Raw genomic sequence first — 6,037 nt, forward strand, 5'->3', positions numbered from 1 at the left:
AAGGTCATATCGCAAAGTATTAAGTTCATAAATGTAATTGTTCAAATAAAATTCTTTTAAGTTTAAGACGAAGTTAACAAGTTAACACGTTAAAATTGAAGAACGTTCTTCAATTTTAATAAAACCAGTTTCAAAAATACAATGGCTTTGTAACTATGTCAAAACTCGAACGGTTATAATGGATGAAATAAATTTAAGAACATACGTAAGCTACATTAATCACAATCAAATGATTATCAATTATGACACAATCATAACTCAACTAATGCAGAAAGCCTAGTACATTACTTCTGCACCAAGTGCTGGTAAGTACTAGACCAGCACTTGGTGCAGAAGTAATGTACTTAGCATCAATTCAAACAAAATCGTTGTAGTCCCTTTCAGAACTATTAACCTCAAAACAGAAGTTAAATACCTAGGGGTAATACTAGACGGCAAATTAAACTGGAACTCCCACATAGACAAAGTGAAGAGAAAGGCCATTGTGGCTAACCAGATCTGCCCCAGGTTCCTCGGAAGGGACTTCTCGGAACTGGGGACTTAAACCACGAATAACTCATTGGGCCTACGTAGCAATAATCAGGCCCATGGTCGCCTATGCCTCACTGGTTTAGTGGCTAAAAACAAATCATAAGACAGTACAACAATAGCTGGTACAAATCCAGTGGTTAGCATACCAATTAACGGGTGCAATGAGATCTTGTCTCGCATCACTTCATTTATAAATATACAGGGTGTCTCAGCGAAACCGGTCATTAGACGTTTCTGGGGTTCTGGCGAAAATAAAAATTTGAGAATTCAGACTTAAGTATTATCAATTACGATCTCTTTGTCTAAAATATTTTCCGATTTCTTGCACTTCCGGTTATACCGGAAGTCGCCACCAACTTTATTTTTTTAAATGGAACACCCTGTATATTTTTACATATTTGGATTTGTCTGTTTTCAAGGTTTATAAATAACTTTACTTTTTGCAATTTGATTCGTATTTCTCGAGTTATTCGAATTTTTCTAGAAAAATCTGCTCCAGCAGACATTTGTTCAAAAAATCAGAAAACACTTAATTTTTGGGATACTAATTTAGGATTGAGAACATGCTTAAGCAACATGATGGAGTATGTTTTGGTGCCGAGAACTGCAGTCTAGAACGTTTGATCACTTTACTATGGCACGTTAACTTTTCAAAATTAGGAAGTACCATAACATCATTTTTTTAAATGGCACCCCCCATATTTTATTTTTTAGTCGTCTTCGGTGTCTCATTCTACATCTTTTATATCCCATATGGCCCATACCTAACATTAATAGTTTAGGAGATAATAATAATAATAGTTTATTGGCATAACAATACAATATAGGTAATACATTAAAATAACTAAGTATAGAGTTTGCCAAAGGGTATTTCCATCAGTAAGCCAAATTATGGCGTCCTGGTCTTCCTGGAAATCCCATACACAAAAAAAAAGAAATATATAAAAAAAACAAAATAAAGTAATAACAAATCAAAATTAAATTCAACCTGAAACAATTATCGTGGCCGATAAGTAAAAAACGAAAAAAATATAAAAAATGAAGAGCCTAAACAAATAAAAATTAATAAATGTCCCCAACAAACTAAAAAGAAAAATATATATATACACTAATTCGAGTTGAAGGTAGAACGACGCGCTAGTCATTAAGCAATTTAAGACGCAAAGACTCTTTAAAAGTGCGAAACGATGGTTGAGCAAAAAGCAGACTGTACTTATTCAAAATACATGCCGCGTTATAACTAAAAGACCTCTTGAACAATTGGGTACGGTGACGAGGAATGTTAATGAGGTCCTTACGCCGTACATTAATATTATGAATGTCCGTTCTGTAAGTAATTTTGTTGGTGAGGTAAGGTGGTAGCTTACTTGACACAACTTTATAAAGAAAACAACCAAAATGTAACCGACGACGACTCGACATACTCAGCCACCTCAACTCCCCCAGCTTATACGATACTCTCTGACGTCGGCGTATACCAAATATAAAACGAATACAAGAATTCTGAACTACCTGAATACGCCGCGCATCATCAGTCAACAGGCAGTGACCGTAAATTGTGTAACAGTATGTAAAGATGGATGAAATTACAGACTCGCAAAGATTCTTTTTAATATCGGCATTCAAGACTTGCCTATGAGCAAACAGCATTTTCAATTTTGCGTAAGCACGCCTGATCAGTTCACTTGTGTTACGTGTAAACCTTAAGCTGTCGTCAATGTAAAGACCAAGATCCTTGACACAGACCTTCCTCTCCAATTCAATTCCATCTATAAAGATATGGGCCATATTGCTGACAAGCGCTTTGGATTCCCTACCCCCGAATACCATATAGACCGATTTATTCCCATTTAACAAAAGACCATGTTTCTTAGTAATATTTAAAAATTTATCTAGATCATTGTTTACATCTGCAACAGACTCTAGCACATTATTTGAGCTAAAGCTGTGGTAAAGTTGTGTGTCATCCGCATAGATATGAAATTTTGAGCAAAAGCGGTCAAAGATCAACATTTGAGACGTATAGATAGTGAACAAAAGGGGACCCAATGTAGAGCCCTGCGGCACACCAGACCTCAATACGGCAGGATCCGACACATCATTATCAATAACCACATACTGACTTCTCCCTCACAGATAATTATTAAAAAAATTTAAGGCTGTATTATTGAACCCAATATAATGAAGAATTGCTAAGAGAAGTTGATGATTAATAGTGTCAAACGCTTTAGAGAAGTCAAGTAAAACCAAAACAGTAGCCGCGCCATTGTCCGTTGCAGACATAACATCATCAATAATTGTCGAAAGTGCGGTTGCACAACTATACCCAGGCCTAAATCCTGATTGGATGGAGGGCAGAATATGAAACCGTTCCAAGTGCTCACGTATTTGTTCCGCCACGACCCTTTCCAAAATTCCTGACAAAATACTTAAGATACTAATTGGCCTCACATCCGAGAAGGAAGAAGCAGTCGATGACTTAGGTATAGGAACAACTTTGGCAGATTTCCATTTCTCAGGAAAGACACCAAACTCTAAACAAAAGTTAATTACATGCAGGAGGTAGGGAGTTATGTATGGACAACAGAAACCCAACATCCTAAGGCTTATACATATATAATTTTTCACACCAGGTCTGACATTATTAGCATAAAAGTTGTGCACGTCCGGGTCGACCTCCGCAGATCGTCCCGAAATCGAAGAAAAGTACCCATTCAAAGCTTCAACATCTCTCAGACTCGTCGGTAGGCAGGGTTTTTTTTTATTGTAAATATTCAACTTGCGCAGCTCCTTCCACAAATTTTGAGTGCTCTCAGTTCTCATTTGCTCAGTTAAGTAAGCTCTTTTTTCACACTTAATTGCATTAGTCGTATAATTCCGCAATTGCTTATAATAGTCCCAGTGAGCTATTACAGCTGAAGATTGGAGATATTACAGCTTAGGAAATCGACCATATCATCCACACTATCCATGTGAAATATTAAATGCCAATCAATGTTGGCTAAATCCCGAGAAAATAATTCATAGTCGAAGAGTCTATACGAACGAAACTACACTGGCTTCCCAAGTTGCACCTCAGCCTTCAATTTTAATTCACAAAACGTCAGGCAGTGATCCGAAAGTTCGTGAACATCAATCACCTGTGAATCCATGATCGAAACGCACTCAGAAACAGCAATGATATCAAGGAGCGTGGAATTATGACCTATTCTTGTCGGTTTATCAACTATTTGAATCATATCATAACTATGTAAAATTGCATTGAACGCGAGAACATTACTGTCATTTATTAGTAAGTTCAAATTACAATCACCCACCAATATTAAACCATCACCCAATAAAAACATATCCGCTAGAGTTTCATTCAAAGTCGATAGGAACATCCGGGTGTCACTGTTTGGAGGTCGATAGCATATACCTACCATAAAAGTACCAGAATCAATACGAATCTGCAACCGCAATTGCTCCAAAAAAGTGAAACATTGCGTAGGCAAAACTTTGTGTTTGATATTATCACGAATATAGAACGCCACACCCCCAACCCTGGCGCCGCGATCCCTTCGAACAAACTTAGGGTTTTTTGAAAAATGCACACATATCATATGGATATTTAGCCTAGTGTGCCATGAAAAACAAGCCTTCTCAATGAGTTGTTTTAATGAATTTTCATTAAACATTCTGCAAGTTCTACTAAGAACTTTGTCGGACTTTTCGTGCACAAAAAATAAATTATGGATTTCTTCATTTGTATAAACATTATTTACGTTATTAATATCCATTTTAACTGGTTTTAGACTCACAAGCATCAAACAACCTAAATTAGACTTTGACGTTTATCAATAAGTCATTAAACATTTGTTTTCCATGGCACACTAGGTTAATATCCATATGATATGTGAGCATTTTTCAAAAAACCCTAATTATTTCTCAAACTATTAATGTTAGGCATAGGACATATGGAATATAAAAGATGTAAAATGAGACGCCGAAGACGACTAAGTAATAAAATATGGGGGGTGCCATTTAAAAAAATGAAGTTATGGTGCTTGCAAATTTCGAAAAGTTAACGTATCATAGTAAAGTGACCAAACGATCTAGACAGCCGTTCTCGGCACCAAAACATACTCCATCATGTTGTTTAAGCATGTTCTGAATCCTAAATTGATATCTCAAAAATTGAGTGTTCTATGATTTTTTTTTACAAATATCCGCTGGAGTAAATTTTTCTAGAAAAATCCGAATAACTCGAGAATTGCTGGTTCAAATTGCAAAAAGTAAAGTTATTTATAAACCTTCAAAACAGACAAATCCAAATATGTAAAAATATACAGGGTGTTCCATTTTAAAAAAAAGTAGGTGGCGACTTCCGGTATAACCGGAAGTGCTAGAAATCTGAAAATATTTTAGATGAAGAGAACGTAATTGATAATATTTAAGTCTGCATTCTGAAATTTTTTGTTTGGCCACAACCCCAGAAACGTCTAATGATCGGTCTCGCTGAGACACCCTGTATACAAAAGGAGCTTTAAGTGCCTTATCACTGAAAACAGGCTCTTCACTCAAACTGATTCAGGGTAACGTTAGAGGACACCTCGAAATCCTCAGGCACCCATATCTAAATCACTTGATTGAATGTAATACGGACCTTATATAGACAGAATTCAATTTCGACCAGCCGTATAAAGTCATATTTAGAAGCAGGGATGATTGGACGAAGGGTGGGCCTCTACTGAAAAGAGGAGACCTTGGCTGGTACACCGATGCTTCAAAGACAGTTGGATCCGGAGTAGGTATGGGCAATAGTGGACCAAATAGCTGCATTAATTTACTTGCTATAAACTTCTGCACCGCTTTGAAGTTACAAAAGGGACAGAAAGGTGCATTCATAAACATTTTCACAGACAGTCGGGCCGCCCTAATTCAGGCCTACACGTGTGACTTCATACTGATCAGAGAGCGTACCAACAACTTGAGAGAACTCACTAGGAGCAATGATGTTACTCTATGATGGGTTCCAGGCCACAGCGACATCGAGGGCAATGAAGAGGGTTACAAGCTGGCCAAGAAGACAGCGAAAACACCCTTCATTGGACCCCAACCCGGTTGTGGACTACAAAAAGCCACCTAAAGCAAGTAATTGACAGTTGGTAGGCCTCAAAGGTAGCCTTACACTGAAAAGAACTTCCAGATTCATCATTTATAATATTATTAAAATTCCAAATAACGATGAAATATTTTTTATTTATTAAATCAGTGCTACATTAATGTCTCAACCAACCGGGTGGTCTTTATCAAGCACGATTAAAAATGAGAAAAAAACGGTCATTGTGAGATACAGTTATATCAAAAACTATTGTATAAAAATTATCTATTCTATATAATTACCGTCAGAGAGGAGAGGAGAAAAATGAGGAGAGTATCGGATGTATTCTCTATTATAAACATACAAAAGTATGAAAAAGGAGGTCTCTCTAAACAAGTTTTGAAAATGTCAAATTTTTCTAAA

The sequence above is a fragment of the Onthophagus taurus genome, chromosome 7 (assembly GCF_036711975.1).
Source record: "Onthophagus taurus isolate NC chromosome 7, IU_Otau_3.0, whole genome shotgun sequence".
NCBI lineage: Eukaryota > Metazoa > Arthropoda > Insecta > Coleoptera > Scarabaeidae > Onthophagus > Onthophagus taurus.